At 32.4% G+C, this 27,857-nt stretch overlaps 1 pseudogene; it reads right to left on the bottom strand.

Annotated features, from left to right (window-relative positions):
• Positions 1–17,242: 17,242 nt before the first annotated feature.
• LOC107143607 lies at positions 17,243–22,290 on the bottom strand (annotated as a pseudogene).
• Positions 22,291–27,857: the final 5,567 nt, after the last annotated feature.

Here is a 27,857-nt window from a genome sequence, read left to right as displayed (position 1 = left end):
CAGGAGTAAATTTCAGCAATTTTTTTTTAAAAAATAGGAAGAAAGGCATTTATATTTTAATATACTTTTACTGGGTACTTCTCAGAGACTGTGCAGCAATTAGAGCTTACTGTCTTAAAATACAGATAAATGTAGATACTCAGATGAAGAGAAAACTAATTTAATTGTTCTTTAATAGTTTGGGGGGGGACTTTCTAAAAAGCTTCAGTTTAAGTTACTTAAAGTAGATCTTTAAAAATAACAAGCGATAAAAATATCAAAAATACTTTTCATATTATATCTTTAAAAATCACCTGCATATTCCACATTTGAGGGAAATCTTTTTAAAAATATTTGTTTTCATTAGTGTGTACTACATAGTATATTTAATCTACTTAAAAACATGTATAAAGTAAAAAATGTGAATTATATTTACATATATGCAATTTTATGTTAATATTGAACCATTCAGAGAGTATACAAATAAGTTATAAAATATACTTATTTTTTTGCAATTGCCAGGTTACTACATGATCGCAACAATCTTTTAAAGAAATTAAAATGATATATCTCAAACATTTTCTAGATCTACAGTTATTAAAACAGAAGTAATTGTTTTCAAGTCAAAACTTTTACAACTTTTTCAATGTAGAATACTCTTGACATAAAAAAAAATGTTTTCTACCTCTTCTTAAGGAATCCATTTCTGTAGGTCTCTGTTGATTTTGAACTCTTTGGTGACTTACTTAAATGCAAGAAACATTTTTGTGTGTGTGCTGAGATTTGGAGGGTGGAAATAAAGTAGTAGTTATTGGGTTTACACTCAAAATGTTGAAGCAGGTGCCCCTGTGGCTCTCACACATTGAACTTGCCTGGGACAGCAGTGGGGCTGACCACTCCTCCACCTGCTGGTGGAGCTCCACTGATTTCTGGGTCAGGCTATGCTTAAGACTGTGTTGAAGGGCGACAGCTTTTCTTGCAGGATACCTTTGGTGTTTGTCTCCTATCATTCAAAATATAGTTGCAAATTCACAAAGTACTCTAGGTATTGTCAGTAGAGATAATGTAGTACAGGAACTGGTTGAACAGGCGTTGAAATGCTGAAAACAAACTACAACACCGATTGAACTCAAAAAGTAGATGCTATTCTAAGTACAAAAATGTTTGCTTTATTTAGTGCCTCAGCAGATAAGAGGAGAAACCTTACAGATGAAGGACTCACTTATCTGAGATGCACACCTGGCTGGCTGGCCCTTATGGACTAAAATATTTTGTTAAAAATATTTTATATTATAACTTCATTTACCCTTTCACAAAATGTTTAATTGTAAGCTACAACAGATTTTCTTCATATCACATATAAATAGAGAATTACGATGTGACCTTTATTTAAATGGTTAACAAGACACAGTACTGGGATGAAGTAGAGTAGATTATCTTTGCCATATTGCATGTGACCATAATATATGATCTTAAGATTTAGTAATGATTTTTCCCTTCCAGATTCCATTGTCAGAATTTATGTATGTGCTGATTTTTTGTTCAGCCAGTGATTCACTTTTTAAATTTCTTGGTTGCCCTTTGTTCCAGCAGCATGAACATATGCCAGTGTTTACTCTTTCTTCACAATGATTGAAACTGAATAATTATTCAATCGGAAAGTTTTCTTTGAGAGTATTCCTCTCTAAATAAGTAAATTATTGCATAAAAATTTAAGTATGAGACTATAATAGCATTAATTTTCTACTAAGAAAACATCATTCAAAAGTCCAGATGACTTAAATTTCACACTGGATGATTATTTACCTTGTTGGAGCCAATTGCTATTTTTTTGTACTTGTTATTTCTAGCAGATATTTTTTCATGTGAAAAGTCTATATTTTAACACTTTTTCAAGGTATTATTTTATGAGTAGTTGCATCTGACCTTTGTGTCAAGTGACCTATTGGGATATCTAGGTGTGACATGCTATCTCTAGGATATTTGTAAATCAGAGAGGGATAAATGTATTTTTTCATTGAATATTCACCTTTCTAGAAAGGAATTCTGATCACTTCAGCATATGTGTGTGCATATGTGTGTGTTTATAAAAGAAAGAAGGAAGGGTGGGGAGGAAGGGGGAAGGGGGAAGTGACTGTGGAAGTAAAAAGAAAATGTCAATTTACCCTGGGCCCTGAGAAACAATCTTTTAAAAGTTCAAGCATGCCCATATTAAAAAGCATTGAATTTTAAATGGTATAGACTGTTAGTAATATATGTACACTTAATTCTGACTCTTTTTCTTGGTAATTAGATTTTAGGCTTGGGCTCATAAATGGTCAAAATCTTACAAATCAAATTCTTCCAATTGTGCATCTTGCTTCCTGGATTACAAAACTGTTCAAAGCTTTTCAAAAGACGTCTCAAAGAGGAAAGATCAATGTTTAAAGCAGCCATCGAAGTAAAAGAAAAGTTTCATAAAGAAATTCAGATAAGAAGTGCAGACCAGTTGGGCCTGAAGTTAGCAATTTAAATAGTTAATAATTCATTTGCCCCAGATTTATTTGTTCTCTCTCTCTCTCTCTCTCTCTCTCTCTCTCTCTGTGTGTGTGTGAGTATAAGAAACAGACAGTATCTACTGACAGCTCCAACATTACATGGTCTTCAGTTCTCATAATTCCATAAGAGACTTTTACTCCTAACTCCCAACTAGTATATGTCAACTTTCAGTGAGGAACTAGGATTGGCTCTGTTTGGATCAAGTGACTTCTTCTTGGAGCAATCACTATTAACTTGGGAACAGACATTTTGTTTGGCAAAGTCTTCACTATGTATCTTCTCTGAGGTCAAAGTACATATAACCTCTCTATCCATATTGACTTTTCTAATGGGGCACAGATTTAATATTACCCACATAGCAACACATAGCTTTATATTGCCTTGAGTGACTGAGAAAAATAATCAACTTTTGTATTAATAAATGAAGTGAGTTAATTCACTTCATTTAATAAATAAATGAAGTGAGTTATTCCTTTTTTTTTTTTTTTTGGTAGTACTGGGGATTGAACCCTAGTGTGCTTTACCACTGAATTACATCCCCTGCCTTTTTCCTTTTTTATTTTGAAACAGTCTCCTTAAGTTGCCCAAACTGGTTTTGAACTAGCAATCCTCGTGTTTCCGCCTCTGTGTGCTATCATGCAAAACTCAGTTATTATATTTAAAATGAATTGTCTCATTTTTCCCAAGTTTGTAGCTCTCATATAACAAACCTACTAAATCTGTGAGTAAAGGGTAATTCTGCTTAATGTTTCCATTTATACTAACTGAAATAATATTTTATAATTTTATAAAAAGGGCATGAGCTGATGAAGTGTAAGACTTCTAATACCTATTATTCCATTTTATGAATGTGACTGAACAATTTTGTGCTATACCTTCAGCATAGCCCAGCTAACACTCTTAACACATGATTCAGAACTTCACATAATCTAGATGGTCCCATTCATAAATTACTCATCTGGAAATATTTCACATAAGGAAAAATGAACCTATTTAAGTGATATGTAAGAGTCAGTGGAAATCCAGCCATATTATAAAGATTTTCAATCATTGAAGTTAGAAAAACAGTTATTGCCAACTCTAAATTCCTTCAGTACTTATCATGTGAACCATTGATTTAGTCTTAAAATAACTGTTATATATGTTATACACAGTAGCTTTATTTAAACTATAAAATTCCAAAATTGTGTATGTTTAAGTACTAACCATAGTAGGCCCTAACATATGTTAGTCAAATATTGTGGTTTTCACTGTCCTCTCTTGTACAGAATATGTTGGAGATGAGTTACATGCTTAACTCCATCACATTATCCCTATCTACTCCACCATTAGATGTTGTCTTTTACCCCTGGAAAATATTGAAGAGAGTTGCCATGTTTGTTCCATAGGTGATTGGAACACTCATCAACTGTTTTGCAGACTTTTCACTTTTCACATAAGTGAGATTGACATCAAAGTCCTTAGGTACCAAAGACTTTGTCATTGGATAAACTGTGGGAGAGGATCTCTATATTTTCCAGGGGCAACTCCTATAGGTGTCAGAATATTTCAAGAATCTCATGTTCCAATTTGAAATTGTACAGTAGGGTTAACATTCTATAATTCTCTTCAACAAAATCTTAAATGGCATACTAAATAGATTTTACAGTTACAAAGTTTAATGACATCAGTTGTAATATTTGACTTTATGATAGTTTTAAGGAATCTGGGTCACTGTTTATTGAATATATAGGAATATGGAATATTTTTTTCTCAAAACTAGGGTGAATTGCCCTTGTGTTTATGTTAGAGTGAGAGTCTGTATATATACCTGCAAAATACATTTATAAACTTACTTATTTTAATTCCAAATACAAAGTACTCAATGTATTATTCAATGTAATGATTTAAATAAAAATATTTCTATAAGGAATTAAAACAATCCTGTCATATCCCAAATTGATACTTTTATGAATTTGCTAACTTTCCTATATATTTCAAATAATGTAAAATTGAAAAAAAAAAATAAAAGAGCATTTGACATTTAATCAAATGCCGAAATACTCAAAACAGAAATAGCTACTAGAAAATCTGTTATGTTCATTTCTGCATTGCAAAGAAAACTGTCCCTGATCTGAACCTTGAGTCCACTGCCAGAGATTTCCTCCAAATCAGTACATAACAAGTGGATTTATCTTTGCAAATGTTAAATCCCAACTCATTTTCTTTAGAATCAACCAGCCTCACAGCTTTTCCTCTCTTGATGTCAATGGTAGGGTTGTGAAAGCAAACAGCTGTCCCTCTATTGCTTTTTTTTCATTACATGCTACAGACTGTCAGTAGCTCTTATAAATTCAGATTGAACTGAACAGGCTGAAGAAGTTCAGTTCAGGGTCAAGTTCCCTGAAATAGCATGAAATTGTGTGTGGCTGGAAATAGAGGGTTTAATCTTTGTGGCAAGGGTTGTGAAACAGGATCATCTGTTCTTTTAACCATTACTCTTCTTGGACTTTTTGTAACTTTTGCTGATTGAAAGTAGAAACCACCAATTGGTTAAGAGATAGGGGGATGCTATAACCTACCTATGGATGTGGGCCTGACTGAAGTTCTGCTTCACTGATATATTCAATAAATTATAATTAGTCTTCATAGACTTAATATTCTCAAATCCAGGGTTACTGGATTGTGCTGTGGAAGATTCAGTCATGCAAACTAGGGCAATATATTGATGCACATGTGGTACACACTTTAGTGAAATTATTTCTGTTTGATTTGCTGTTCCTTCTGTACATCAATATTTCAGAAAATCTAAAAATGTCCTCTTTGTAATTAACAACATAAAAACTCTTTTTTGCAATATCAAGCATAAATGCAACAATGTATGCTTCAAGATAACCAAGAAGATATTGTGAAACTAAATTACACTACCATAACTTTTGACAGACTTTGTAGATGGTGGTAATTTATAATTATTTATTCATTCAACAAGCATTCTTAAGGGACTGGTTAGAACTTTCCATATCCAAACAAAGTCATGTCCAATTAATTTATTTTTTGAAGTAACTAGGAGAAAATAATATACATTATGCAAGGAAGGTGAGGCATATAGAATTGCTCTAGATGCTGATAATATTTTAAAAACTATTTTAAACTGTACCATTTGGCATTGTCTAAATTTCCTTTATGTTATGAGCAGGAATATGAGGCATTCATATTTCATTTTCTAGTTTTTGGCTACTTTAGAATATATCTCAGAAACAAAACATAATTTGAAGCTTATCCTCTATTTTATTAATTGAAATTATATGTGGAAAATATATACATAGATAGATAGATCAGGTCTCACCTGATTAGCCACTGATGTATCTGGTTTGTTCCACATCTGTATTTATTTTTTGAATCCCATATATAACTGATATTTATGACTTTCATGTGTCTGAAGTCATATACTGAAGTTCTTCTGTGAATTATCTTTTTTAATATATAATTTATTTTCTCTTAATTATGCACAGAACATTAATTAAACACAATTTCCCATGAACAGAATGTTTAACTCCTACCTTTTCAAAATTTCTGTCATAAATCACTTAGAACCATTCCAGATTCTTTCTTCTCAAGTGTGAATTCCCAGAGCCATCTAGATTTTTACTAAAGATAGAAAAAATATTACTTCTAGAATTAAAAGCATGTTTTCTAATAGGTTCTGACCCCAATACTAGTATTTTTTAAATAGGTGCATTAAATAAATTAGAGCATTCATATGACCTTTCCTGTTTGCAATTTGTATAAGATGCCTGTATTCACTCTTTGGGAAAAAGTTTTGGAGGAAATAAAAATTAAAGTCTATTCTTCAAAAAATGTTCAGAAATTGTGATCTATGAGCAAAAGTAAAAATTACAAGGTTAGAAAAGAGAATAGAGTATCCTATACCTTAAATTATTGCAAGCTTAAATGTGAAATCTCATTCTAAAGTGAAAGTAATGACTACATTTGAATTAGACTTTTACTTAAGGCATTTATTCTAATATTGCATTTACTTAAAATTATCTTCCTATTTCATAATATATTTTCTCTATACATTTTCCTCTGTGTGCAATTTGGAACTACAAATTCCTAATGTATCTGGATTTAATCTCAAGTCTAAAAGTTTAAAAGCTTACATATGCTATATAATTATCACCAAAGTACACCTTTCCTTAATGTACAAGAATTACTCTTTAAAAATGTGAAAAACTACAGAAAATCATGTACATTTGAATTATACCAATAATACTTTTGGCAAGCTGCTTTTTTAACTTACATTTTACTTATAAAAATAAAATTGCATTTTTAATTTTTGTTAAATGGAAACAATTTGAAATATATGGTTAGTTCGAAAACATAGTTGAATAAATTGACATACTAAAATTTAATACATAGTAGTTATTTCTAATTCCATATAGATATGTTTTTAGAGGCACTTAATATTGAAAACTCTTTCACTAATTTAGGTATTTCCAAATGTATTAGTTGGATGTTTCCATTATAGCTGAGGAGTATTATCACATATTTTAAAATGACTGCTATTATTTTGTCTCACAGTCTTTGGAATGAAAAATAAAAAGGAAGGACTCTTTATATATTCATAGAAATTGTATGACAAGCTTAGGTTGACAAAAAATTTTATCTATCAACTGTTCAAATAGATATGTTAAAATAATATTCAATGGCTTCATGGGTGTCTTATATTTCCCAATTATCTTCCCCATTTTCTTGAGCTCTGTGCCTCTCTAGGATCTCATTTAGGGGATTATAGTTTGGAATAGTTCCTTGCTAGTCTTTCTGCCACATAGCATAATAAGATTATTATGTTTGATTTCTCCTTCCTACTCATTTAATGGAATTTGCAACACAATTAAGATGCTAAGGTTATTAGAGGTTCTGTTGTCTTAAGTATGTAAGATTTCATTTTTATTGTTTAAGCTGACTGTAAACATTTCCTTAAATTCAATGATATGGACATTTACAAATGATAATAGTTTAATAGTGTTATGGATAGTGTTATGGATTTTTTTTAAATAATCAGATCCTATTTTTTACCAAACCAAAAAGTTACAAGTGAATAGTTTAAAATTATCTTTATTAAATTGTTTTACTTTCCTAGTATAAATCAGAAATGTCTTCAAGGAAGACTATTTGGTGGAAATAGGAGTAATTAAAAAAGGAGTAAATGTTTATATTTTTTCTGAATATGTCATCATTCTTTAGAAATCCTGTCAGCTATACTATTAAAATTTAACCATGCTCATTTCTTAATATCCAAATCTCATTCATTTCTTGTCAGGGTCACATTTATGAAAAATATTTCTATAAATAGGTCACTGAAATATAAAGACATAATAGAGTTTAAAGGAAGGGGTTGAGGGATTTATAAAGCAATATGCCACATTCCGTCTTAAGGTCTAATTGTATCTTGTTTTTATAAAGGATATTGATTGCAGCTGAAAATTTACTAGAAATAAGATTGTTTCATTAAACCAATGTTTTGATATTTGATTGGTTAAATAATGAATTATTATTATACTCTTACATGAGTACATGTGTATATATGTTACAATATTAATCAAACACAAAAATATGTAAAAAAATAATAATAGCATTCCTGAAAAACTATGGAAGAGTTAAATGTCAGAAGAATAACTAAGAAGAAGAATGAGATTAGAAAATATATTATAAAGCCAGAAAATTTTAAAGGGTTGTGTTTTCTAGGTGTTGCTTTTATTGATATTGCTTTAAAATTGATAAGAATGTGTAGAAGCACAGAAATACAATACCCCAGAGAGAAAGTGGGTCATTGGAATCATTTTTAGGATTAATATAGTCAATGAGTCTATTCAATTTTCTGACTATCTACTCTGCATTAGGTGTTGTGCTGCTACAGGGTCTCTAAAAAGGAGTAAAAATTTTTCTGACTCTGAATATTTTTAATATTAAAAAAGTGGATAAGGGCTCTTTTATAAAACTTTGATTATTCTAATTTCTTGGGAAATTTCATTATTCTTCTAAAGAAGTGTCACTCTAAAAATTAAAAGCTCATCTGTTTTCTATTTAAGTGATTGCATGTAATCACCCCAAAACTGTGATTTTTAAGAACATATTAGTCCCCTATGACATTGAAAGGGAAATTAAAATTTTCTTGATAAGGAGAGCTACTGTGACAATTTAGATGCTAATCAGTGAATTTTTTCTTTAGTATTCCTAGAGTTGCTGATACTCATTCTGTATAAATACTAACAAAAACAAACTGATCTAGTATCAAGCAAACAAAATAATATATGATGAGTTGCTTATTATGACTGCAAGTTTATTTCTTTGCTAGATCACTATATGTAAAAATTTGCTTAAATTTGGATTTTATAATTCTAAGTTTTTAGAAATAAAATCCTTAGATGTAAGATGTAAATATCTTTAAACTTAATAAGTTGAAGAGTTTATCAATTAAATTGGAAGGTTCTAATTTCAGTTATACATACACTATGAAGTAATTTTAGCTGTTGCTTGACTGTTCTGGGATAGTTCAAATGGACTAATGATATTCATTATAGAATCTTGATCCAAAGTTTATCTTCATGGAGTTCCAAGTTCATATCATTCCTTCTGAAATACTCTCCCAAATTCCCCACAGAAATCTGGATAAATTTATAGGTTACCCACTAGTTTCCTGAGCTGTTTTATTATTGTGCTTTATTTTATTCTCTATAAAGGCACACAATATATATAAGTTGTTTATAATTAAATCTCATATAGTTTTTGAGGAAAATGTGATAATCAAATATTACATTTTATTTTTAAATTTATATTCTTTAATAACATTGAGTTACAGGACTTCTCATTTTTTATAAAAAGTTTAATTTGATTATAAATTAATGAAATACTCTAATGCTATTTAATGTACACCTAATTATATGCAATGAACTTTACAAAATTAAAATTTGTTATACTTTACATACAGCATAAAGATCCCTAAAAGCAATAAATATATTGACAGGGAAAGTTACTTTACAAATACAGCACTATTCAGTTTTCATTCTTTTATGGATTATTCCTGTTTAAAAATATTGACATTTATAGATGCTGTATTATATTAAAATAAATCTTAAAATGCCAGGAGTCTCAAATAATTATATAGTATGCAAAACCAAAGACCAAATCCCATGCAGAAAAGTATTCAGAAAGATTGAGTATGGCCTGGTATCATAGCATATGCCTGTAATTCCAGTGGCTCAGGAGGCTGAGGCAGGAGGATCCAAGTTTAAGGCCAGCCTAAGCAACTTTGTGAGGCCCTTAGCAACTCAGGGAGACTCTGAATCAAAACAACAACAACAAACAGTTTAAAAAGGCTGAGGATGTGGTTCACTTGTTAAGCACCCCTGGGTTCAATCCTTGGAACAAGAACAACAACAAAAAATAGTATATAAACCCATGTTAATAAATATCTGGATCTTCAATAAAGAAAAGCTCTGTGAAGAGATTCTAGGCATCTGGATCAGACAATAAGGGTTCACTGCAGTCAGTAGATAGGTGACTGACTCCAGATCAGCAAGGGTAGAATGAAGAACAGGTATATTTATGATGAAATTCTAGAGATTCAGAACCACTCCTATGTTAAACAGACAACAATCCACTCATCACTAACTTTGATAATTGTGATTGCCATTATGGAATACGATTAGCACATTGATTATTATTATTATGCAGTTCAGCAAAGTCTCTTTCAAATCCACCTGCTTCTTCCTTGTGTACATCTGTAGCCAGACTTTCTGGGTTTGTAATCAGACTTGAACCCTTACTGTATGACATTAAACTCACTATGCTCAATGTCCTTTTCTATAAAACAACAACAACAAAAAAGTCATAATGGTAGTATCAATACCTTAGGTTTATAATGAATATTAAATGAACTTATTTAAGTAATGCTCTTATAAGAAGGAAGCCTGGCAGGTAGAAAATACAGTGTTATTTCCCCACTGGAAGTGCCTTAGTTTAACTTTGTAGACTCTACAAGGCCTGCTTCGGAGAATTTGTGCTTTAGTACATGCATGACATACATATGCACACAATCTTAGAGTTACAATTTTAAATGTCTAGAATGGCATGTGTTTCCTATCATTTTTTTAGCAACAAGGGATTTTTGTAATGTGTTAATAGCCTAATTCTTTCTCAGAGAAATATCTGGGAGTACATTAACAAAATCTAGAAATTTTATTTGTTGATATCTTTAATGTAATGTTGCCTCCATTTTGGGACACAAATCACATTTTCTTGCATATTTGATACACACTGTTTGTTTGTCAGCAGAAGAAGAAGAATTCTGACACATGTTTGAACTGAGAAATGATTGAATACCATTGATGATAAACTTCCTGTTACTGAAACAAACAAAAAATGATCCCTTTCAAAAAACTATATAATGGAGTCACCATGGGTGACAGTATCACAATGCCAGGTCCACATTTATTTCCCATATCATATTCTGGGTAACAAAAGATTGAATTTTCATAACTGCATTGTAATTTTAAGAATAGTAACACAAGATAAAATGAAAAGCTGAAGGAGTTACCTGGATCCTTCTACTGAGAATAGATGTTTAGTTATAAGAATCTTTTTTTAGAGTTAGTAATTTCCTCCTAGCTAAATTTTGCCATCAACAAACCATAAGTAAAAATGATCCAAGAGTTTTGAAGGCAGGGAATGTATCCAAGTAAATCCTGAAGCTAATTGATTAGCATCCATCCTCCAAAGAATAGCATTATCCCATGACTGTATCGGTAAAATAATATTATCTGTCTTACTACCTGTAACATTTGAACATTATTCCTTTACTTTTCCTTTGGGATATTTAAAAACTTTCAGAAGTCTCTAACCTAAAGGAAATTTGTAAAAACAGTACAGTTTTAAATATCTACATTCTCTTCACCTGGATCCACCAGTCAAAAATATTTAATGAATCAATCTCTCTCCCCTCACCCCTCTCTCTTTCTGTATTTTCTAAATTATTTGGTATTTAGTTGCACACTTAGTGAAAATTCTCCCATAAAAAATCATTTTTAAAAGAATTAGATATTCTCTTGTTTAACTACAATACAGTTATCATTCACCAATAAAATATTATCTGATATTTAGTTCATATTTATATTTCCCCAGTTGTCATATTTTTTATAGTCGAATTCTATCCTTCTACTAGATGTAGTCAAGAAAAAAACTATGGGTTTTGTTTTAATGTTTTCAACTACATCATTCTCATGTCTGCTAGAGAAATCTTTTTTGAAGCCTGAAATTCATGATGTTATCCACTTGAATCTGTCTTACAATGAAATACAAAACTCTCCTTTGCTTTCAAGTTCCATACCACTTCAAATTATTTTTCAATAATATTGAATTAAATTATTTTTTTCAAAAATCATTATGACTTCTCATATGCATAGCTTTGTGAACAATTTTCCTTTATTAAAATATTCTTCAGCCTTAATTTTTGAGGATTCTTAATTCCTCTCTTCACTGGCTAACTCAGCTGCCTTCTGTGGATCACAACTAAGGCATCAGTGCCAATGAAAAACCTCATCTAATAATTTCAGGTAAAAATCCTCTGCTGGCTGTTTCTAGAGGGTATAACACTGAATTGTATTTACCTGTTTACTTCCTTGAATCCATATCTGTACTAATAGGTTTCTTAAAAAGGAACGTACATCTTGCTCACCATTGTATTCCTTCATTCTGTTTAGTGTTTTTCACATAGTTGGTTTGGTGAATACTGAGAAATAGGACACATTAAATCATAACTGCTACTTTAAATCCTGGGGCTCACTATATAATTATGATTGAGTGATCTGTGTGGGTCTTGGGCTATTTCCAAGTTAGAGACAGGTAGCAAAATTCCTATTATTTGGGCTCTGAAATTATTTTCACAATTCAGTTTATTTCCCTTTTAAATGATTATTTTTGTGTTGCATTTATTGTTACCCTAAACTATAAGGGACTTGGGGAGGTTAATCAATACATATAAAATTGTACCTAGATAGGAAGAACAAGTTCTGGTGGTCTGTTGTATAGTGGGGTAACCATAATAATAATAATCAATATTTCAAAATAAAGGAAAGGATTTTAAATATTCTTATGATGAAGAAAAGATAAATATTGGTAGTTAATGATGTGCTAATTGGCTGGATTTGATCATTATATCATGCATACCTGTATTAAAACATCACAGTGTACACCATAAACATGTAAAATTACTATGTTATTAAAAGTACAATAAAACTTATAATAATAATTGAAGTCTACAGTTCAGGATATGGAGTCTCTCTTGAATTTTCCAACTATCAAAATTTCAAATTAGGATTTAATGATTAATTTTAGAATGAAAACTTATCACCAAAGTAAAATATTTCTAGAAAAATATGTTATCATTACTGGTAACATTGGCGCGTGGCCAAAAACTCCATTTAGTTGCTGTTTCTAGTTTATGGTTTTTCTAATAAAATGATTCTTTTCTAAACATTTATCCAATATATTAGTAACTACTACAGAAAACCTGTAGCTCTACCCTCAAAGGTAAGCAATTCTAAAAATTTTTATCTTTCTACATTTTTAGCAAAAATATTCAGATTCATAAGATCTGTAAAAACCTTAAAACACATTCTACTCCTCCATTTCCTCTCCAATAAGGTCCATGTATACAGTGTTTCAGATACTAATTTTTACTATGTAATTAAGAAACACAGGAAGGAAGGCTTCCTCTAGCCCGCCATCTTGAGTCTCCAAAACACAGAATTGAGAGAAGCAATTATTTTTTACTGTTATTGTTGCATCACAGACCCATAACTATTTGTATTACAGGATCTCATATCTGTAAGGAATTCAGAAGATTATGATTAAAGAAATTTGATGACTCCAATCACTTTGGTCTATATAGAAAAATGAGATTTTATCCCTTCAAGGTTGATGCAAATTAAGTGAAATAGTATTGTACCTCCCCCATCCTTGGCTATGACAATGAAGATATACACAGAGAGAGACTGAAAAAATAGCAAACAACTACAACTTTGATTTTAGATGGACCTATACTGTCATTTGCCAATTAAAGAACATAACAGAAAAACTGAAAATTAAGTATCACTGTTGGAAGATTGACCTGTACAATTCACAGACTCTCTATGATTTGGGATAGCAACAAACACATCTGGAACATGAAAACATTTTCAAAAAATCTGTACATGGATATAAAATGGCTTTTAGCACTATCTATACATATTCCCCTAGGTTAATATAGAAAACAATATAAGAGATTACATGGTTTCAATAATTCATACTGAAAAAAATTGCTGTAGTATGTACTAATCTACTTCATTATTTTATTTATTTACCTGTTATGCATTCAGTGTTGTGTAGTAGTACAGAATAGAAAATCAATAACTAATTTTGGATTAGTAAGTAAATAATGGAAAAACTTATCAAATACTTATATCAATGTGAAGTAATTGGTGCTATTTTGCAAAAATAAACACAAAAATGTTTCTAACTTTGAGGAGCTTATAGTTTATAAGATAGGCAACGAAAAAATATAAAAAGTATAAATAGGACTGTGTACAATGTGCTATGTATCACAGAAGTAAAAAGTAGCCTGGAGATTCTCATCTAATGTTTACAGGGTAAGTGGGGGTTAATGGGTCACCTTCCAGTAAGATAACTATATATCATTCTCATGAGTGCAAGCTTTAAAGTCGCTTCACCTTTGGAAATGCTTTTGAGGTGAGGTGACCAGATTAAAGAGCTCATTTATTGACCCTGTATATCTAGGAAAGATCCCAGATGTCACTGAATAGCGAAAGACAAATTCTTTTTAACAGAGCAAACAGAACTGCTGTTGATGCCTAGTCTACCTTCCAGGGACATATTCATAAGTGAAATGGCAATAAGAACTTTTAGTCCTCTATTCTGGTTTCTTATTAGTTTGCCCAGATACAGGTTAAAAGGGCAAAGGAGAGGAGGGATGTCAGCAGAATAGGAAATCCCAGGTCTTAAGTTCCCCACCTTAGCAATACCAATTAACAAAGATACATGGACAAAATACTGTTTGGAGATTTCCAGAAACCAGTTAAGAGGCTGTGGTGCCATGGGCGAATACAATGCCAAGAAGGAACATCACTGGAAAGGGTAAGAAAAGTAATTTCACTTTACACACATTTTCTCTTCCTTCAATCCTGCAACAAAGAATAGAGAAGACCCCAGACCAATACTTCCCCATAGGACATGGGGTGAAGAAGTGAAGAAGCATGCAACCAAGGTTCTAGATTTTCAGAGTGCTGTCCAAGGGATTGGTTTCTATTTCACCTCACCTGGAATATTGATGAAACAAGCAGAGTTTGGAAGCTACTGAAACAAAGAGAAATTGGGGGAGTGTGGCTTGCTGTGGCTGCTGTGGCTCAATGCAATCATGAGAAGAAGTACAACTCAAAGCTTCTACCCCAGAAAGGAGGAAGAGGAGTGGAATGTGAATGAAGTGTTATGGCTTTTTTGGAGAGCTGCCAGAGAGACTGGTATCTGTCTTACCCGACTCAGCATTGGCAGGGATCTAACTCACTTCATATGCACAGAAACCATGAAGGAGACACAGAAACCACAGAGAAAGAGAGAAATTTGTCGCATATTTAGGAACTCTAATCCTGGTCCTACTCCCTTACTACTACTATGAAATTCCAAGCCAGCCCCTTCTCCCATTCCTGTTCTTTCAAGCCATTTTCCTACCTCTCTGGGAAGCTGCCCTGCCCCACTAGATGGCTTCCTTAGGTAAATAATAAATCTTTTCATACACTCTTGGTGCACGTTTGGCATCATAAGTCTTGACATTGAAGCCAAAATTTCATGGAGATCTACAATATTTTGCTAAGTGATTTTAATGTTTGTTCTTTCATTTTCCAATCCTGGTTCCATTTTAGAACAGTTTCATGATCTGTGTTTTCTCTCAGATAGAGCAATAGCTCTGAACTAAGCTGTCTACTCCTGGCACCACCTTCTCAGTTGTTTTGTTGGTTCTTATTAAGAACTTACCATTTTTTATTAAAGGGAGTTAAAAATTCATATTAAAATGTCCTGTATTACTGCACAATTACTACTTAATATGAAATTTAGATACAGAAATTCTTACAACCAAAAAAATTTATTTAAAAGATTCTGAACATTCAATAAGCTCCTGTGTTAAAACATGAATTATGAGAAAGTAATTTCTTGAATAGGTTATGATAAAGAGCAGGTACTTTTTTATGATTTCTGTTCATTCAATGACAAAATCCATACCAGATGATCATAAAGAGATTTTTAACTAATGCTTTTAAGAAAATATGAATCAAATAACATGTGGCAAATAAATTGTTACAAACACCTTCTATAACAATAATCCTATTGAAATTCCATCATTTTCTATACTCATATGGTTAGTATTGATTGCTATGGAATGTCTTGAATCCTCAAGTATCTTCTTTATTAACAATATACCCCTTGCTTAATTTAGTAATAGTGGTGTTTCTCAATTACTTATTTTAATTAATCAGCATGAAACTATATACATCTATCTTGTAAGAATCATTTATCAATTCTTTATTTCCATTATTATTTTATTTGATATTAATAATAATTATTTTATTTGATATTAATCTATTACTATTTATTAATTTAACTAGTATTGATTTGTTTATTATACAAAGCAATATGAATATGAAATTAAACACTACAAATTTTGCAAAGCAATCTAGATGTAAAAGATAGAAAATTAGACTGGTAATTACTTCGTGGCATAGGTCGCCTCTCATGGTTGTATTTTTTTTAAATTTATTTTGGAATAGATTTTTGAGTCTTATTGAAATTTTATATGAACAAGAAATTGGAAATTCAATCACATTAAAAAGCAAATTGTCATGGCTTCGACATTTAAGCCAAACAAATTTTGTAGGGCAGATGTCAAAAATTGTGAGGATATAACAATTTAAAAATGCAGGTAACCTATAACAATTTGAAAATGCAAAACATAAAATCATAGGTTATTTTCAATTTAAGTTTTCTTATATGTTAGGCTATATGTTACGTATCGTTATATTTGTAGTCCATAGTTGATGAATCACTGTTGGGCAATGTTTAACTAAGACTATTTAACTAAGACAATGTTTAGCTAAGACTATTCAATTTCTTTTCCTTCTATTTCTTTCCATTCATTTCATCTGTGGTCTTTATAGCTGCTCCTCATTCTTCAAAAGCATGGGTTATTTTCAATATAAGAAAACTTAAATTTGTTTGCATTAATTTCTTAAAACTACTAAAACAAAGCACTTGCTTGTATTTGTATTTATAACATACTTCATACTCTTATGTATTCTATCCCAAATTTTAAAAAAAAGTTTAAATTGTCCAGACCAAAGGTTTTGTAAAATCATGATTTAACAGCTTGTTCTGAAGCTAAAATGAAGCCTGAAATGATAAAAACATTGTAATCCCCAGAATGAGGGAACTCTGAAAGCCCAATGTCCAAGAACATTTATGAAAAGGATAATAAAAATACTTGGGTATATACACAATAGTGATTTCTTCAGCCCAATACAAATGGAAGCAAATGGCTAGTCAAAGATGAAACCGTTAAGCCATTTTTTTTTTTTTGAAGAATGCAGTAGATCTAGAGCCAATCATATCTTGCCACTATCATTTTCAAGCTCTCGCTTATCTATTTCCACTGTTACCCTTAAGTATCATGGTGAAATTCCTGGTTGTCATTATTGTAACCATAGTTATCAGAATAGTCACCACCTTACTGAAGCAGTTGCTGAGTGATGGATTGGGAACCCCAGTTCTGTTGGTTGTTGATCTGGGGTCACTTGGAATCAGGTTGGTTGTAACCATCTGCCCTTGCCTCCTATGTTGCCCTCAAGATTGCCTGGAGCTCCATAGGAACCATGGCTTCTCTGCTATTGTGCAGGACCCCCTCTACTACCTCTAGAGCTTCTTGGTGGTCCCAAAGGTGCCCTCCTCTGAGAAGAGCCAGTTCTACCTCTCAAAGGTGGTGCTCCACCCTGGTTTGTGGGGGGGGGAGCACCTGGCCCTCCCTATCCTCTTTCTCGTCCTCCTACTGTACAACCATCATGATAGCTGTAGTAGGGTCCTTCATAGCCACCACAAGAGTCATGATACTTATAACCATAGTAATCATCATAATAACCTTCATAGTCAAAGTAATATGGAGAGTAGCCTTATCCACCTCCCCCTCCACCATGACCTTGACCTCTAATTGGAAGTGGCATGCAAGGGAGAGGGTGTTAGTAATAATCTTCATAGGCAGTGCTTCTGGAGGCCTGTCTAGCAGCCTGGAGCTATTTCTTTTTCTTATCTGCAAGTTTAACTAAGACTATTCAATTTCTTCCCTTCTATTTCTTTTCCATTCATTTCATCTGTGGCCTTTTTAGCAGTTCCTCATTCTTCAAAATGAACAAATGCATAATCTTTCATCTTCTTTACTCTTTCAAGTTCCCCAGATTCAGAAAATGACTTTTGCAATACTTCTTCTGTCACAGTAGAAGCCAGATTTCTTACAAATAAAACTCTCCATGACTTCTGGATCTGCTTCTTCCACAGTGTCAACCCATTCAATTATAACTACGTTTCCCCCATACTTTTACTTTTCCACTCGTCAGCCAGAGTCTGGCTTGTGCTGCTGACTGTGATTCTCAATTCAAGGAAGCTGAACCCCCAATTGTTCTTTTTGTCTTTGGGTTGATGATAGAGAATAATGTCCACCAAAACCTCTATGACTTTACTGAACTCTTCCAGGATGTTTTCTTTATTCTTTGGGATGGATCAGACAAAAAGTCTGTTGTTTGACACAGAAATGCATACTGCAAGGTGTTTACCAGGGCAAATTTTATAGCTCTCACACAGTTTAACAGTTTCCTGTGCAGTTTCTTTTCCACAGAAGGTGACAAATGCATACCCCCTGTTCTGACCAGACAGTGTGGATCTATCATAAGACCTAGATCCCAAATAGGTCCAGTCTTCTCAAACAGAGGCACCAACTCATCCTTATATAAATCTCTTGGTGTTTTACCTACAAAGAATTCTTTTTCCAGTGCCAGGCTGCATACCAGATTATACACTGTCTGGTGGAGGACCGCCATAATGCTTCTGTCCAATGGTTATATCCAGAGTACAACCAGTCCTCTCCAGGAAGGCCTTGATTTTGGTTTCATCAGTTTCCTCTGTGGATTCTTGCACCTTGATGTCCTGTTTCCCTCTTTGCCTGTTGGTCTTTATAACTCCACATAAAAATGCACTTTTATTCTGAACATGTGACAAGTCACTTTTCTTAAAGTGTATTGTAGTACAGACAAAGCTTCTTCTTCATTAAATTGCCTGAAAGCATCAATTGCTCTTTCATCAAGATCAACATAAGCTTACTAATCGAGGGCAAAGCAGGGGTTAGCAGCTATGCCTGTGAGAATAAGCGCAAGGATCTTTGAAAACTACTAGAAATGGCACATGCGCTACCCCTTTCCCCTACCCATGGACAGAGAGTTATAGATATATATTTTGTATCAATTCAACTTTTATGAACAATTGTAGATAATTTCATAAATAATGGCAAATCTATGTACTCTTTTCCAGAAATATGAAGCCTATCTGAAATGTGACAAGAAATCTGAATGCAAAGATAAACTAAATTATGAAAATTAATAAAAAGAAAATATTGTGAACAGGTGTATTATATGCACAAATAGCATATAAACACCTTTTACTAATGAGCTGACATCATGAAATACCCCTTCTGATTGTTGTTATGCATGATTTCTATATTTGCTAGGAATCTGAGGCATCCATTCGTTCATTCCCTATCAACTGTGCCTTAGTTAAACTATTTATCCTTTCTCTTCATTAACACTGTCCTCCTCATTAGTAAGTGGGTATAATCATCACATTTTAATTTTTAGTGATACAGTTCCCACATGATGCATAACCCTCACAAAAGTTTCTCAATGTCTTTAGAGGGAAAGGACTTCCTACAATTTCTGAAATTCACTAATTTGCAAAGGGGGAAAAAAGAAGTATATTGTAGAAAAGTCAATATTTAAAACGTCAGCAAATAATTTTACTAGCTCAATAAAACTATGAGGAGAGAAACTACATTTGGGATGTAGTTTATTAGACATTTTATAGGAAAGGATAGACATCTGTATTCAGAAAAAAATGTTCATGATCATTCCAACAGCTAGGAAACAAGGGGTTTTGCTCCTGCTTGCTAGTGGGGTGAGCATGTTAAGAGACTTTTATGAAATGCTCAAATACCCACCAAGTCAATCTGTATCCAAACCCAAAATCATGAAATGTTTGGGTTATGAGAGCCTTAACCTAATCAGATTGTTAATTCCCTTATATAGATTAAGTGGGTGATAATTGTAGGCAAGTAGGGTGTGACTAGAGAGTGTGGGTTCATGGAAATAGACCCTTGGGATTTACATTTTGTCTGTGAGTGTAGTTGGCTCGCTCTCTCTGCTTTCTGATGCTATGTACCCAGGTGCTTTTCTCTGCCGCACCCTTCTGCCATGATGTTCTTCCTAATCGCAGGCCCCAAGGAATGGAGTCAGAAAGTATGAACCGAGACCTCTGAAACTGTGAGCCCCCAGATAAACTTTCCCTCCTCTAAAATTGATCTTGTCAAGTCTTTTGGTCATGGTAGTGAAAAGCTGACTAAAAAAAGCAATGTGATGAGTTCATATTTTTTTTATTTTAAAACTTTGTTCAATCTATAGCAAAAGAGTTATTAAAGGATATTTTCCTAGTGTATCATTTATAAATAATAATTTTGATAAACTTAATAGCCTTCAAAAATTATTTTAATTGCCATAGGTATATTTTCAAATAAACACTTGGTAAAATAGAATTTAAAAATCTGTTGACTTTGGAAAAATATCTAGTGTTTAATTTTTTTTCCTCAAATAAATATAGAAAGTACATACCACAGATTGAGTTGCCAATGTATTTATTGTCAATGTAATCTTAAATTAATTTTTTTATTTTATGATGATTCTGTTTGACATTCACACCTGGTATAACAAATAGTATATCATTTGAAAACAACACTTGTATTTAATTAAAATACTAATATATAATTAAGTAGTCTATGAAGCAAGGTAAAATTTTCATCTTGTACACAAAAGTAGATTTATAAGTCCTTTGTATGTGATAAATGTATGCTAGTTATCTTACTTCAGTGATTCAATAATTAACAGATTATCTTATTGATTCCTCAAAAGAAAATGTTATAAAAGAAAACTGTTTTTAAAAACTCCACCCTTGTTTCTTGGTTTCTTTTCTTAACTGGGTGTCATTCATAGATACTAGCTGTCCACTATGGTTTAACAAAATCATTTAGGTAATGAATTGATAAATGCTTTTAAAGTATAAATGCGTATCCAGATATGATCTCCAATAAATTTTGAGTCTGTTTAAATGTTTACACACAGATTTTTTCAAGAACCCAGTTATATATCCCATAAATTATAGAAGATAGAATTTTAGTATGAAAGCTTTAAGGGACAGCGTTCCCAGTTATCTCTGATCCCTAAGAACCTATAAGGATAAGTTTCAGTTTTAATCTTTTACCCTAAAAGAGAGGGTGAATTTTAAAGTGAAGAACTAAGTTAGAACTAAATGGAGGTGATTTTTGATTTGGGGAATCAAACCGGTTCATTAGTAACCTGCAAACATCTAGTTGAGTTTGGCATCTTGTGCTCATTTATTTCCCTTATAATGAAGCTTCAAATTATTTTATAAAATAAGAAATCATAAAAGCACAAATTATACAAAAATGCAAACATGATGAAAAGAGACTATCAAAATAATATGAAAATTTTATTCAGGAGGAGGAAAGATATATTCAAAAGGAGCAATGTGACCTTCCATCCAAATCTGCCTGAACTCAAACCTAGACCTGCTTCTGAGATATATATCTTTCCACCTACAAAATATTTCCATCTGGTTGCTTCTTGTGTAGTTCAGTTTTTCTTATGTCCCAAAGTAAAGTGTTGCAGTTTCTTATGAAAGCTTTCCTCAGGGAATTTTAAGAGCATTCATCTGGCTTAGAATTTCCTGAATTCAGAGAAACACCAGTATTTTTAAAAAGTGTTATATTTTTCCAGGAGGAAAGAGGCTTATCATGGTTATTTATTAAGAAATTGTGAGAAGGTAACAACATATATTTGGCAAAATTGTTCTACTTAATAAGTTAACAAAATCCCTGCCCTAATGAACTCTAAAAAGAAAGGATCCTACTGAGAAAAGGGGACAGTAAGAAGGGTAAGTCATTGGATGCCCAGTCCGCAGGTAGACCTAGTGTGATTGCAAGAGAGGAATGGGCTTGTTTGCACTTTTAGGATAAAAAATGATATTGATTTATAAATTATAATCTGTATATGACAATGACATAACCTGCCTCTATCAACCCTTTATTAAAACCTATTGCCATGAATATACTGTATTATATACTTAAAACTGTTCAAGATAGTAAGCTTTAAAGAATTTGTATTAAGAAATCGTTTGTTTTGTTGCCCAAAGGACCCTATGGAGACACCTCTTCTATGATAAAATCTTATGTTTCTCCTAACCATGTGTCCATGTGCGCACACACACACACACACACAGAGCATATCAGTTTATTCACTATATAAACATGAGTCGAGGAAGTGGTAAAAATGCTTTCTCACTTTCAGTTTTGTCTTCAGGCATTTCTGTTTGCTAGTGAGTGTGTCAGTAGCTCATCTTCTGCTAACATGCCTTTCTGTATTAAATGACTGAGTAGCTTCAGGGTCGGATGGGTGTCCAGATTTTTCCTGAATTATAAGAATCCTTGGCTCCCATAGTCATGAATAAAATACTATGGAATATAGTAACAACTTAAATATAGAACATATCTATCACATTCTGAGTATATGTATAAGAAAATACCAATTGTTATAAGCCTGTCTATCTGGAATTTGGGGTAGCAGTTCTAGACTGCTGAAGTGAAGCAAATCTCTAAGATAGTTATTAAAATCTATAGACAAGTAGCAGCAGCAGCACTTAGAAACTTGTCAAAAATGAAAACTTTTTACTTCTATCCTAGATATACAAAATAAAAAATTCTGAAGTTGAGGTACAGAAATCTATATTTTTAGGAAGCCCTCAAGTCTTTCTGAGGCACTCTAAAACATCGCTTTACAACGAAGAAGACTGATTGAGTTACCCTGAAATAAATCCTGAGTGAGGAAAAGGATGGGAGGAGAAGGAAGAGTAAGCTAAGTCCCTTATAGAGGTACTTTATGTATTTCATAATTTTTCAAGATCCAGTTACTCCCTCTGAAAATCAAGAAAATATTTTTAGATCTACTATTTTTGAGTGGGAAAAATGAAAATAGTTAAATACCATTATAATTAAGAGGGAAGAAAAATGAGATTGGAAACTAATCTATGCCAGTTTTATTTGGTACATCCTTTAATTTACTTTGTTTTTTTTTTTTTTCTTTTTTGAAATATATAAGTCAGGGAAAAATGAAATAACCATTGCAGTCAAAGTTGTGATTGAACATCTATCAACTGTAGGGATAAAAGACAAAAATGAATGGAATGATATTTGACCATTGAATTGCTCACTGGGAGTGTCGGCACATTGAACCTCAAACTTGATTGGATGTGATGGGTCAGTGTGTGATATGGGAAGGCAGTTTTGGAACATAATACAACTTTGTAATCTTGTTGAGGAAACTTGTTACATATGCACTATGAACTACTGCTATTTTCATCGTATCAACCCATCATTTTCAAAGTTTAACTAAATTGAAGTTTCTATTAAGATGTGCAAGTAAAGGGGAAAGTTACAAAATTTGAAAATTTAAAATATATTTCAGAGTCTGAAAAATTACAAATTCCAAGAGATTAATGTTAGTGTTGTAAATAGTTCTTATAAAATTTAGGTTAAAAATTTAAGTGTGGAGGATTTGACATTTTAGCAGAGAAACTCTTAATGTAACAAATGTGGAAAGAACTCTTTCTAAACTGAACAGTACATTCTATAATTTTTCTTAGTTGACAATTTGATCTTGTATGTCAGTTAGTGTGATATTCTATAATGGATAATTGAAATGTATTTGCAAATTGTACAAATAAATTACCTCTTTGTTTGTTAATGCCTCTATGAACATGTGCATTTTCACATGCATTTGGAATAAAATAAATCAAGGTAATGTAAAAAGGTGAATTTTGGTTTAATGGTAAAGAGTCCCTGGAACCATACTGCCTGGTTTTGATTCTGAAGTTTTCAAGCTGTGGAGTCTTGTAAAAGTTATTGTTTCTCTGTGTTCTCATTTTTATTGTGAATTCAATGGTCATAATAATGGTATCTAACTCACTGTATTGTTCTATTATGCTTGTGTTATATTGTTAGAGTTATGTAAGAATTGCAAGTATTGAGTCTGTCCATTGTTAAAGTGATGAATATATCTTTCTCAAAGTAAGGTCTCTTCCTTCAGGGGATCACATATTTACTGTATTGTATATCATGAGGAATGGAAACTGCTGCTATATACATGTTGGAAGTAAATCATTGCTAGTTAAGTATGTGAATCACTCATTTATCCACCCATTTATCTTTTGTAGGATAAGTTTACGCCATATATAAAAGGTAATGTAGTTCCATAAAGCACATGACAATCCTCTAGGAAAACATGTCAGGAAAATTTTGCATATGAGGACAGATATTCTCCATTCTCAAAGGCTGGTGTCAGAGATCAGGAGAAGGAAACTAAGAAAGAAAACCTACTGAACTTTAGCCACCTTGTTCCTCTAGGTATGTTATGAAAAAAAAAATGTGTTTGTGTGTGTGTGTGTGTAAACTAAAATAGTTGTGTAACCAAAGAACAGTTAACACAGGGGTCTAGATTCCCATTAGTAATGTACGAACTTCACCAAAGGAGAGAAAATTCTCCTGGTGAGAGAAACTGCTGCCCATTCAGTGATTGAGAAGACCACTTTTTGACCACAGTGTTTTCCTTCAGGGTGTAGGGGATCATGAGATATGAGATCATGTTGTGTTGCTGAGTTTCCAGATTTGGCTCTCTACATATCATCCGATGGTGGGAAAGTTAACATTCATGAGGATGCATTATCTGTATGTATTAGTTTTCTTTCACTGTTATAACAAAAAAAAATACCTTTAAAATAATACATGTATTGACACATGCTTTCTGTAGGTCAAAAGTCTGGCATGGTTCAACTGGATTCCCTGTTTTAGTTGGTTTCACAAGACTGAAAGTTTTATGTAGATGAACTCGTTGGAAGCCTCTGGGAAGGATGTGCTTACAAGATTGTCAAGTTATTGACAATATCTAGCTCCTTGTGGTTGCAGGATAAATGAGTTCATTTCCTCCCTGGCTGTTAGTTGCTGGATACCCTTTACTCCCAGGAGTCTCTATCCCATACTTAGATTGATCCCTTTATTCCATAGTCAGAAAATGTACATGAAATCCTTTTTCACTTGGAGTCTCTCTGACTTCCTCTTCTGTTGCTATTCTCTTGCCTCCTCTTCCACTATATTTCTCCAATATCATCAACTAGACACAGTTATTTCCTTTTAAGGGATCATAAAGACTAGATTGGGTTCACAAAGGTAACCCAGATCCATAATCTTGATTATGTTTGCAAAATACCTTTTGACACTTACTATTCCTACATTCCAGGCATTAGGATATGGACATCTTTGGAGAGCCATTATGTCATCACACTGTTTTGATAGAAACTCTTGAGAATTTTTTTGTTTCCTCTAATCAAGTCATTAGCAACTAGAAATGACTCTGAAGAATAACTTCCTCAGAGAGTGAGAATGTTTATTCAGTAAAGGAAGAAAACTGAACTTTTGGCTCAGAATTATTCACTTTAATCACTGTTTTAGTCAGCTTTTTTGCACTGTTAGAAAAACACCTGAAAAGAAAAATTTCAGAAAAAAAAGTTTATTTGGGGCTCACAGTTTCAGAGGTCTCAGTCCATAGATGGCCAACTTCATTGTTCTGGGCCCAAGGTGAGGTATGATATCAAGGGAGAAGGGTTTGGTGGAGGAAAGTAGCTCAGGACATGGAAAGAGAGTTCCAGGAACAAACTATAAACTCCAAAGACATGCCCCCAGTATCCCGTCTCCTCCAGCCACACTCTACATACCTAGTTGCCACCCAGGCAATCCTGATTGTGGAATTAAGGCACTGATTAAGATAAAGCTCTCATAACCCAATCATTTCACCTTTCAACTTTCTTACTTTGTCCAATACATAACTTAGAGATCAAAACAAAACAAAAAAGTTTTACTTTAAATTCCTCTTGATATTTTAGAGGAAATCGTATATATGTAAGGTTCTGTGCTGAGCATTCATAGAATAATGCACCTTAGGTGAATGTCTGCTTTTACCCCACTGCAGTGATTTAAACACATATACTCTCTTATCATTTTTTTCTCTGGAGCCAGATCATATTCAATCATTAGGCATATGTGAACTTTGGGGAATATTTTTTTTCAGTATAGCATCAGAAGACTCAACCTATAATGTGCTGCAATGTGCAGGAAAAGTACAGTAAGCAAATCTGAGTTGCTTCCTGAGACAAATGGTGAAAGAAAATTGAAGCCCATACACTGAAGAGAATGAAGCTATGCAGCAGAGCACCAAAAGAGCATTTTTAGGAACTTAGGTGTTGGTGTTAAATGGACATTCATATTTGTTCTTGACTTTCCTATGAATAAGGGAAAACAGAAAAGGGTTCAATAAAAAATAGTCTTCAAGTACTGTTGTTTAACTTATTAATAGATGTTCAAAGATTTTTTTTCCCTGATGCTACTGGGCCACAGGTAGAAAACATTGGCTCAATTAATTTTTATATATACTCTCTTGGTTTTTACTGGATTCAGAAGCCTTCCAAAGATTTTAAGGGCCTGAAGTTTAGAATACATTTTTGCTGTTAATAGTACTCCACATTAGAGAAAAAGATACTGAAAAATATTTCTGCTAAAAAAGAGCACGATATGAATTATTTTGTATATTTGAGGTTAATGAAGTTATATCAATCACATATTTCTATTTTATAGCAGGTTAGTCCTATTAATAATTAAGTATTTTTTGGAGTTAAACTTGATCAGAGAGAATTAGTCTGACAGAGAATCAGAGGGAGGCAGACACAGTGTTATGCAAATTAGTCAATATGTGAAGAGATTAAACAGTACTTATATAAAATTATGCACTAGAGCTGAATTAATTCAAAGGACTATTCCAATGTAAATGAGTACAGGTGATCTTTTCTTTGATCAATTCTGGATAAGATTGTCCTAAAAGTTCATGTTTTATTGAGAAACAAACAATTTTGCTTCATGTTATTTATATAATACTAGTGATAATGGGAGTAACAGAAGAGAAATATTGTGGCAAAATAGTCTTCCATAAATAATAAATAGATACCATTATATTATCATTGATCCTTTTGGTGTGTCTTTTCCAAAATAGGCATACATTCAATGGAATGAATATACATGTATTTTCCACAGTGTGAATATATAGCAGGTTATTTGACTAATATCTTTTATGGTCATTTCTCTGTTACCAATATTTTTACAAGTCAAAATAATACCAAATTAATAACACTATGCTGATTTATTTTTTCTATATTATTGGAAATTTACCTTCATGATAGAATTTTATGTGGTAAGGTCAAAAGGGTCTATGTGAAATTCAACACCAAATGTTTTGTAATATTTTGTAGTTTTGCTAGTATTCAGATTAAACAGCAAACATTAAAATTAGATGCACAAGTAATTCACATAATGGAATTAAAGGAGTAAAGTCTAAAACAATTACCCTTAAAATTTTACAAAATAATAGAAAAAATAATCTCAAGAACAAAAGTGATAAAATAAAGGGAGTTAAGACAATACGGACAAGATACAAAAAAAATAACTTAGTAGTAAAAAATCATTAGAAATAAAACTCTGTTGGTTAAACTGCAGATTAGAAAGATTTGAAAAAGTCATGAGTAAACTAGCTGGAGGATCATCTTGAAAAAATTCATGCCAAAGTAACTCATAGAGGTAAAGCGAAGAAATGTAAAACAGACTTGAAAAGACTCAGAGAATGAAATAACAAGATTGAACATGCATTTAAGTTGACTTTGAGAGGAAGGAGTAGGTAAAAATGAAAAGGCTGATATTTAAAGATAATGGCTAAGAAAGAGTTAAGAACTGGTGAAAAGAATGAGTTACAGGTAGATAAATAATAATAGAACTATAT

The sequence above is a fragment of the Marmota marmota genome, unplaced genomic scaffold (assembly GCF_001458135.2).
Source record: "Marmota marmota marmota unplaced genomic scaffold, marMar, whole genome shotgun sequence".
Classification (NCBI taxonomy): domain Eukaryota; kingdom Metazoa; phylum Chordata; class Mammalia; order Rodentia; family Sciuridae; genus Marmota; species Marmota marmota.
Note: the sequence above shows the minus strand (reverse complement) of the source record. Positions and strands in the feature narration are given on the sequence as shown.